The 10,822-nt window shown below is 43.3% G+C and overlaps 1 long non-coding RNA gene across 1 annotated transcript; it reads right to left on the bottom strand.

The window, feature by feature from the left end:
- Window positions 1–2,073: 2,073 nt before the first annotated feature.
- LOC121837062 lies at window positions 2,074–2,929 on the bottom strand. Its single transcript, XR_006078099.1, has 2 exons — window positions 2,881–2,929; window positions 2,074–2,181 (listed from the first exon to the last, which is right to left on the bottom strand). It is a non-coding gene; the product is annotated as an uncharacterized LOC121837062 (long non-coding RNA).
- Between the last annotated feature and the right edge of the window lie 7,893 nt (window positions 2,930–10,822).

Here is a 10,822-nt window from a genome sequence, read left to right on the forward strand (position 1 = left end):
TTTTCAACATCTCCCCTGAAAGAGAAGACTTAAAGGCTTTGTTCCAAAATTTACTCGATCTTACTCCGGAAGAAGGATTTTGTACCTTGGCGTTCCAAAACCTACTCACGTCCAGCGTTATTCAATCTGTGTTGTTACATGACACGACACGCCGGAGGCTCGGATTCATTTGGGTAAGATTTGAAACACAGCTAAAGTCTCTTGCGTGCCTTGACGCATCGGCCGCTTTTCGAATGGGAATAACGATTGCCTCACACTTTCTAGGGGGCACATCAGCGCCTTCGTTGTTTAAAACTTTCGCATCGCAGGCATTTTTAGGAAAGGTGACTAGATGGGTTCGGTTACGACGCACAGCGACGTTACCGACGTCCACAAGGTAAGACCTGGGTCCTTCTGCTAGTCTCTGTGCCGTTCCTCTCCGCTTTAGGTCGATGATTCCAAGATCATCTCCCCTTAGAACTCCTGGCAGAGCACGTGTGCCGTGCCGTCGATCGTAGTCTTTCTTCTGTTGTTTGAGGTATTGTTCTTACAATTTGCGAGGTTTTTATGTCGGGCGTACCAAACCTGGGCATATCGGGAACAATGGGGTGTTTCGATTTTAAACTTCGACCCACAAGTAGTTCAGCGGGGCTGTACCTGTTCTTCAACGGAGTTGACCTTTAGGAGAGGAGGCTCAAGTACGGGTCATTCGTTTTCTTCATTGACGTGTTGATGCATTTTACTGCTGCTTCTGCCAGTGCATTACTTTGAGGGTAATGTGGGCTGGGGGTAGTGTGTTCGAAGCTGTATTCTCGAGCAAATGCGGGGAAGTCAGATGGCGAGAACTGGGGTTCATTTTCGGACACAACCACATGATAAATGCCGTGGTAGGCGAAGATTGATTAGCAGTGGTTGATGACTGTGGGTAATGTGAGTTTCTCAAGTCGTGTTATCTCAGGGTATCTAGAGAAATAGTCAGTCACAATCAACCACCAGTGACTGTTGACGTAGAAGAGATCCATGGCAACGCGATGCAATTGCCCAGCAGAAAATTTCATGCTTTGAAGTGGCCTGTTGCGGCCCTTAGCGAAAAACCGGGGCTCTTAAAGTATACTTTATTTGCACTTCCAGAAGTATGCTTGATGCTCTAAATTGGCCGGTTTTTAGTATACTTCTGACGCACTTCAAAAGTAGCATTTCGCCATACTTTTAGTATACTTCTAAGCTTACCTGTAAGAGGCATTTTAGTATACTTCTGACGCACTTCGAAAGTAGCATTTCGCCATACTTTTAGTATACTTCTAAGCATACCTGTAAGAGGCATTTTAGTATACTTCTTACGCAGTTCAGAAGTAACATTTCGCCATCCTTTTAGGATACTTCTTCTAGTACACTTCTGAGCAGAATTTTAGTATGCTTTTATGCAGGCCTTTAGTACTATAAATTGTACCCCGGATTAAACTTGGAAGCAGGCTTTCAAATATAATCGGGGGTACACTTAATAGAACTTTTAAAGCATTTCACCAATTTATTCCTGACCAATTCCAGATAAGAAAAGTAGAAAATTATATTGATTTAGCAATTGCAGTGGTTTGCACTTATCGAAACTGAAATGCATTATGTTACAGGCTTTAATGTAGACGAGTTCAAAGTGATGACAAATTAAAGTAAGAACTTTTTATTAAACAAATATTTTTTTTCAATATAATGAACACATATTGCCTACAACAAACACTTACGATGGAACAAAAAACGCAATACCTTTAGTGGCTTACAAATATCACAGATGCACTTAAAGCTTTATAAACAAGCTATTAGAAGAAAAAAATAATTACAAACTATCATGCTGAAGAAAAACGAGCAAAAATAGTATTGCACCTGTTAATATAAAACCTACAATATTTATCATCTACCATGACTGAAGTAACATCACCTACATGACTGAAGTAAATTGAATGAAAAAAGTTAATGCACTTGTTAAATAAAATCTAAATTAATCGCTCATCAGATTTAAGAGAAAAAAAAACCCAATGCACAAAATGAATAAAAATGAAAGCTAATTTTTTTTTCTTTTTTCATTCTGCAGTTTTCTTCTGTGTGTTGGGGGCTTTGTTTCGAGTGTGGGAAGCATTGCTGCACTTCCTTTACAGGTATTCTTTCACGGACTTCCGAGTTTCTCCAGGGAATTGGCAGTAACAAAAGCTGAAAAGAGAAGACAATAGACAATTAAGAAACTTGCCTTAAGACTCCATATTTACTTAATACTACTTAAAATTATACTTCAGGTCCACATAATTTTAGAAAATTTCACAAAGAGAAACCAACAACAAAAAGTTAATCATCTAAATATATTGAGCACTGGGACCAATGACTATGTTTATTGGCAACTGTGAAATATTGCTGCTGTGAAATAATGTAAAACAAGGCATTTCGTCAATTTGCAATGCATTAAAGGGATCATGAAACAAGTTTACTGTGGAAACAGTTTGGAGCTCGTTACGTTTATTTCTTTTACCTTATCACAAGTACGAGAAAACACACCGTGATCCCTCAAAATGTCGCGAGTGCACTGCGTAATCAGAAAGGAAAAAAGGGTCCATTTTTCATCATGCAGCTTATGGTGGCCACAGGAACTACTAGCTTGGCGCCAATAGTGGTCGAGTTTGCGAGTTGAGCAGGTATCTGCCCAATTTGAAGCTAAGGTTTTTATAAAAGTTGTCATTCACTCATTTGGCCCCCAATTCATGTCACACGCACGTGACCTGGAAAGGACTCTAAAGGTTGAGGGGCCCCCCAAGCTTGAGTCTATTTAATTTTTTTTAAATAAAACTAGTGCACCTTGGAAAAAATTGTTTTCTGATCTTCACTGCACATGCGATGGTGAGATACTGTCACACTTACTTGGCCGAAGTCTGAAGACTATTTCATAACCCCTTTAAAAGCCTGCAAACATAACATTCTTTGTGACAGGGACTCTCAAACTTTCTGACATCAGCAAACAAAAATTTACTATTGTTAATGTTAGCCGAGGAGCCCCTTCCACTCTTGGCATTGTTGCAATTGAGAGTATGACAATGGTGTAGGAACGATTGAGGAAGTTCAGGTGCTGAAAGAACCCTCAGTATACTGTACTAGGAACCCTGTTCGAGAACCAGTGCCTCAGGATATTTGGCTAGAAAGTCGGAGATAGCGTAGCTAGACAATAATTTTAAACACACAGATGACCACATTTTTTTAATTTTGATTCTGACATCTTTTATATTATAATTCACGGTTTACTGATATAAAACCAACTGAGGCCATACTCCAACTGAGGTCATACTGTACCAAACAATTACTTTAAAAACAACTGAACAAGCTGAAAGTTTTTGAAAGATTCAGCAGCCTAAAGCTGGGGTAAACAGTCAGCTATCTTCAGAAAATTGTACACAAAAGTAAACCATACTGAAGTTTCGTTAAGTTTAATCGCTGATATAAATCGATGATCAAAATTAAGCAGAAGGAACATCAGAGTGAATTATAATCTAGGCAAAAATTAAAGTATGCTAGAACTGGGCCACATTATTGGAAACCAGAGGTGTAGCGCAAGACTTAATGACACAAAAAGACAAATACCTCCCCCAACATAAGCCAAAAAGAAACAACCATCCATGAGTACCGAGACACAAGTCCAATGGTGACCAGACAAAAGCTCACCGGACAGGAGCTCACCCGTTTTTTTCGTAGACCCACACAATAGCTCACCCCCTTTTTTTTGGCTACCCGGTGAGTCACGAGCTGGGCCAAAGTGCGGACGCAATGGACATTGCACTATTTTTAGAAGTGGTACCCCCTCTCATGCAACGGTGTCGGCAGGTAAGCCATAACAGGCACAGAAGCAACGATTTGGGCCAAAAATTAGGTCACCAAACTGAGTGCAGCTGAAGCTGATAAGATCAATCTGGGTTGACTCAAGGTATGCCACAACAGTCTGGAAAATATTTCCAAGGGGCTCCAGGTACACCGAGATCTACCAAGACTGCTGGAGGCAGCCTGTATGGGACTGCATTTCCTTCTAACCAATCGATAAACTTGTTTCCAGTCTAATCAACAAACCATGTGCCCATCAGATTTAATTCATTGTTGTGTTTTAGTGTCGCACGCATGCACCTAAGTTGTCTGCACTCGTGTTAAGACCAACATGAAATTTTCACGTGGTGAGCTTTTGACCGGTGAGCTTCTGTCTGGTGAGCTTTTGTCCAAGATTTAAGTCCAATATATGTCAAGAGTAGACTTAGTATTTGTTCCTGTTAAAGGGGCGGTGCAATGATTTTCGGACTTCGGTCAAAGATTTCTGGAAGTTGCCCCCAGACACTTCTGAAGTAAAGAACAGAAAACCGATTTCGCCTGCGTGTCCTAGTTTTTGCGTAAAAAAAAGATAAAGATTGGTATTTCGGGCACCCCTCAACTCACTCCCAGCCTTCAGGGTCACACCTGGTCGCACTCCCAGTGACGTCATTCGGAGTGCCGTGCAGCTTCCCTTGTGCTATCTCGGAGGACGCTTCCCCTCCCTCTCTCTGCGTGCATTAGCGGGCGCTATGCTGCGGCTTAGAGCCGAGCGAGGTCACGTAATCTTACCGCCGTAGTTCCTTCGGCTGCCACTTGGGGCTGCAGGCGGGGGAAAAAGCTCGACCTTTGCTTTGCGATTAAGCAGCGGAATCGCGACATTTTTAATGAAGGAAGTGTTTTCTCTATTCTCCGGGACACGATAAACAACGTCAAAATGACGAGATGCAAATTATTTTAATCATAAAATCGTTGCACCGCCCCTTTAAGTTTGATTGGAATAGTGCCTTGCCATTTCTTCTTTACGGCAATTTACTCACCTATCAAGTCCTTAACTCCCTTTTTAGGAAGCTTTCCCTTCATTGCCGACCCAGAAAGGCAGCAGTTTGTCAGGGCCTCAGTTCCAAATACCATGACAGCGAGTTCCTGAACGTAAATGGATGGCTGCTTAGTGTCGACATGCTTCAACTGCGCTTCAGGAAGCACAATGTCTCCAAAGGTTATCTGAAACATAAAAATAGAACCAAATACGGTCATTACATCCATATGAATGCCTTTTAGATGAGTGCATGTGCACGAATGGCCGTGACATGCTGGTGGTAAGGAAGTGTTTGATGAAGAGAGCTAGCTAATAGTAAAGAGGGTAATAAGGCCAGTTTGAACATTTACTATATAAAGTCCACTGGTCAGGCTAGTCACCATCACATTGGCGCAAAGCATTTTTGTTTAATAGGGCGATTGATGCCTCACTCACACGCTTTTTTCCTTTTTCCCAAATTTCATATGCTTCATGCAGTTCTCTGCTTGTTCTGTCACTGCATTTGCGAGAATCTTAACATAATGCAATACCAGGGAACAGAGGCATCTGCTGCAGTGAATGGCGAGGTGGCCAGACAGGCTGGCTCGCGTGGCAGCCACATGCTGGTTCGAGAACCAGCGGTATGCGACGGCCGGCCTCTCCCACTCCAATCTTGAAGACCTTCTAAATCCAAACGGGACTCAAGGAGTAGCCAAGAAGGCCTTTCGTACTCTCCTGGCTTATCTGCGCGAAAGTAAACTTGCAAGCCGGCTCTAGCGTAATTACGCACTAATCAATTGTGCCAGATCTGCTTTCTCCACAAAGTATGGATGCCCGTTTAAATGGGGCTATTCAGAGTCACGCTACTTGCCTGTCAGCTAACAATTCAACGCCCCGTTAAAACGCCTCAATCATTTTTTCTTTTCTTTTTCTCTCTCTCTCTTTCCTCTCTATTCCTCCCATTCCCCAAAAGCTAGGTAGCGACTTGCCCCTGTACGGAGGCCCACATTTCTCCTAGCTCCCCCCCTTCCTGACACCCCACAATAAACAAACAACAAACAAACAAACAAACAAAAAAAATTTTTTTTGTAAGATTTGAAGCAAGATTTGTAAAATCGTAAAATTAGTCCCAATTTGTACATTTTACGAAAAATTCGGAAGAGTTGGCAGGTATGAGTGTAAGTATGGTACCACATCTGGTCTCACATTGGGCCTCTCACGAGCAGGTTTGTTTATGCCTCAACTTTATTTAACAAGCTTTTGGCGACATGAATTATACACATCTGCAGGTAGCTTGCTTCTGGATAAACAAACCCACTCGTGAGAGGTCCAATGTAAGACCAGCTGTGATACCATACCCTCAGTTTCACACAATTAAGGGAAGTCTGCCAGCACCACCGCATTCCTGTGGTGTCCTTGGCATCCAATAAGATGGTTAGGCTCTGCCACAGAATCAACAGCATAGAGCAGCCGTCTGAGCCTTGCAGCATAAAACACAAGAATAAATTTGTGGATGCACGAATGAACGTGCCCATGAGCACGTGGCTGCCACGCGAGCTAGCCTGTCTGGCCACCTCGCCATTCACTGCAGTAGATGCCCCTGTTCCTTGGTGTTGCACGATGTTAAGATTCTTGCCAGATACAACGACAAAACAAGCAGAGAACTGCATGAGGAATATGATATTTAGGAAAAAGGAAAAGAGTGTGTAAGTGAGGCATCAATCGCACTATTAAACCAAAATGCTTCGCGCGAAGTGATGATGACTAGGCTGGCCGAAGGGGCCTATATAGTAAATTGTCTTTCCAAATAAACAACAGTTGCGAGTGTGCCAAGGTTAATAGTAATCAATATTATTGATTACTATTAGCTATATTCCTAACAGCCATGCAAGTGTCTCTTTAAGAGAACATGCACATGGACTGTAGCAGGCGCCTCCAACTATAATTACGCTTCTCCACTCTGTGATTGCAGCCTCCGGAAGTTCTGAATTGGCAATCTTGCAGCATGCAGCAGTCGACTGGGGAAGTATTATCGAAGCTGAAGAAAACATCCGCTGTCGAGCACATTCCAGGCCTGATCTGCGCCGTTTATTAAAGCAGTTTCCTGTTTGTTTGTTTTTATTTTGAAAATGCTAGTCCTTAAAGGCAACGCCCAGAAATTTTTAAGAAACTTCTACACATTATGCGATCGAGCATGAAATGTGTCCCACAGTGGATACAGTAAAACCCCAATTATGCGTCCCCGGTTTAAGCACGACTGAACGAGTCAGCAGAAACTCACTGATTTCTTTTGAAGTTCCAATGGAATAATAAAGATTGATTGGCACCTCTATTACACAATTTCTAGGTTACATTCATAGTTGCATGAGGGTTCTAGCTTCTTCAGATTCCAGCAGATTATCAGCTTAAAGGCTGTTTGGAAGTTCTGTATATCTTTGTCCCGTAATTGTTGTTTTTTGGATTATCCAATGTTGTCGCGCAGTCTCCTGAAAGTCATATAATCGAGGCACCACTATATCCTCCAGCTTTGAAAACGCCTCAACCGATTGAATGCTGCGTGCCCTAAAGTGGCTGAATGAGAACTTCCGCTGGCCGCATTCGTGGAGTGTGGCAGCATCACTCGGAAAATCATCGAAAGATAGTGGTGAACCTAATACACTATTTCCATCCAGTTCCCAGAATTTATAAGGCGTGCGTAGAGGCAATGAGGGATATATCTGTTGCAAAAATTGTTCCCTGGGTTCTAACAGAATTATATTTAGGTTATGAAAATGATCAGCAGAAAGCAGTCCTGGCGTTGTTGGGATGGCCTAAGCCTGCATGAACAGACACCCCATATACAGCATCTAATTAAAAAAAAGAACCTTTTAAATAAGAGGACGGGTCTGCTGAAACCTTGCAAACCACGAACAAAGCAAATCACTGAGATTTAAGGACATGACAGAAACAGAGACAACACGAAACACTTCAGAAATGAAACCAACAATACACTTAGCGCTGTTTAAAGAACCATTACCTTTCTATGCCTTAACATTGCTAAGCTTCTTCCATAGATTCCAATGCCTACCTCTTCGCACATCCTGGTGGAATGTGGAAACTTAGGCCTCACATTATAAGGTCAGTAAGTATAGCTATGGTTCTAATAGTTGAACCTCTCTAATAGGCACATTTTTTGCTAGAACATATGGTTCGTTCACACTTCTAAAAAGCAGTCTTGCTGCCGACCGAATTTGGTCACCAAAAAAAGACCGAACTGTTCAGGCTTAGCAGAATGGACAATTGGGGGAGTTTACGGTAGAGATCATTATAACTTACAGTGCGACTAGGACAAAGAGAGACAAAGGAGAAAACACAGGCCAAGCGCTTAACGAGCAACTGATTCGATTGAAAAGGAAATACATATGATGATGCTGCTGCTCGTCTAGGCATGCCCCTCCGTGGTCCTGGCGCTTTTTCTTTCACTCAACACGATACCAGCCGAATTATCCGAGATCCAAAAAGCCGATCTCGCTCTTCATCAAAGTCACTGTGGGCTGGCTCAAACACAAGGATCCGTTTTGTGTTATGTAGTATGTCTGCATCATTTCTCGGGGTAGTTTCTGGTTGTGTCGGAACATCACTGTCGTGTTGTTCAAAAGGGGTTGGCATCCGCAATCCCGGCAATGCATTGTGAGATGTGTGTGAGCGGTTCCTTTCATAGAACTGTGGTGTTTTCGTATTCTTATCTTGAGGCAACTCCCAGTTTGTCCTACTTAGGCACGCCCGCAGGAAAACGAGATTTTGTAGACCACACCTTTTATGCAGGCGACAAACTGCATTCCGTGTTTGATGCTGCAGCGGCTGTGAGATGTAGGATCGTCATTTCTCGCACGTTTGTTGACTGTGGAGCACACAGATCTAAGCTAGTGGCGGGCGGAAAAAACAACATTCACATTGTATCTCGTGGCAACTTTCTTGCGTCCGTGGGAAAGACGGTGGATGTACGGTATGACTGAAGTTTTCCTTTTCTCTTTCTGCTCGAGGTCACATTGCTCGATCTCTGGATCTGTTTTAAGGTATTTCACGATTTTTTCGCAAGCTGAAGTAATGACCGAATTAGGATACCCCGAATCCTTGAACCGTTGAATTTGGGACATGAAGCTGGAACTCAATTTGTGGATGCATGTACTTGTTAAAGCTGTCCTCAGACAGGAAAATGCGATGCCTTGTGTGACAAGTTTGGAGTGGGCTGAAGTCCACATTCATCGGATGGCAGGACAAGGTGTACATACAGAAGTCCGGAGTATGCATAGGGTCGAGGGTAGCCTCTGTGCTCAGTAACATCTTCCTAGGCAAAATCCATCGGGATCTGGAACCTTGCTTGGAGAAAAACACCAAAAAAGTGTTTAGGTACGTAGACGATTATTTGGTGTTCGTTGAGAGGGCTAATTTCCATCAGAAGCTTGACGATGTGCTGAAGATCTTCACGAAAAAAGAGCAAGGACTTCGATTCACCTATGAAGCCCCAAAAAAGAACCTTATTCAGTTCCTGGATCTCCGCATCAAAGAGGGGGATGATCATGTTTGCTGGTGTTACAGTCCCAGAACAGCAAAGGCTCTTCTAAACTTTCAGTCAGCCCACTCCAAACTCGTCAAACAAGGCATCGCATTTCCCTGTCTGAGGACAGCTTTAACAAGCACATGCATCCACAAATTGAGTTCCCGCTTCATTTCCAAAATTCAACGGCTCAAGGATTCGGGGTATCCTAATTCGGTCATTACTTCAACTTGCGAAAAAATCGTGAAATACCTTAAAACAGATCCAGAGATCGAGCAATGTGACCTCGAGCAGAAAGAGAAAAGGAAAACTTCAGTCATACCGTACATCCACCGTCTTTCCCACGGACTCAAGAAAGTTGCCACGAGATACAATGTGAATGTTGTTTTTTTCCGCCCGCCACAAGCTTAGATCTGTGTGCTCCACAGTCAACAAACGTGCGAGAAATGACGATCCTACATCTCACAGCCGCTGCAGCATCAAACACGGAATGCAGTTTGTCGCCTGCATAAAAGGTGTGGTCTACAAAATCCCGTTTTCCTGCGGGCGTGCCTACATAGGACAAACTGGGAGTCGCCTCAACACAAGACTACGAAAACACCACAGTTCTACGAAAGGAACTGTCACACACATCTCGCGATGCATTGCCGGGATTGCGGATGCGAACCCTTTTTTAACAACATGACAGTGATGTTCCGACACAACCAAAAACCACCCCGAGAAATGATGGAGACATACTACATAACACAAAACGGATCTCTGTGTGTGAGCCAGCCCACAGTGACTTTGATGAAGAGCGAGATCGGCTTTTCGGATCTCGGATAACTCGGCTGGTATTGTGTTGAGTGAAAGAAGAAGCGCCAGGGCCACGGTGGGGCATGCCTGCCTGAGCAGCAGCAGCATCATATGTATTTTCTTTTCAATAGAATCAGTTGCTAGTTCAGCGCTTGTCCTGTGTTTTCTCCTCTGTCTGTCTTTGCCCTAGTCGCACTGTAAGTTATAATGTTGAGGCTTACTACTCCCTGCCGTTCCCATATGATGTATCTGGGAAATCAGTTTCCTTAGTACAACCCTGCCGTGCCAGTGTGCGTCGGCGGAGGAAGTTAGGAGGTCAACTTTTGACAAACACCATACATTATTTTGAGTAGGTTACCTATGCTCATTGCTCAGTGACAACCAAGAAATATGCGAGCACCGAACGAAAGCTGTCCACAGCATGGGGTCTGATTTTCGTCTTGGCGAGAGTGAAGGAGCTAATACACTGTTTACAAATATGTTGCCTGTCAGTGCGAGAAAAAGAAGAGTTTGGGAAGTCAACGCACTGGAATTTCTGTGACCAAAAGGGGGACCGAGCAGAGCACAGATTTAAGATTAATAATTAGTGAAGCATTATCAATCAGGTGCGACTTGTGTTCTCACCGAATGGGCAGTCAAGGCTGACATGACACTCGTGTTCAATCCGC

The sequence above is a fragment of the Ixodes scapularis genome, unplaced genomic scaffold (assembly GCF_016920785.2).
Source record: "Ixodes scapularis isolate PalLabHiFi unplaced genomic scaffold, ASM1692078v2 PGA_scaffold3__209_contigs__length_174095766, whole genome shotgun sequence".
NCBI lineage: Eukaryota > Metazoa > Arthropoda > Arachnida > Ixodida > Ixodidae > Ixodes > Ixodes scapularis.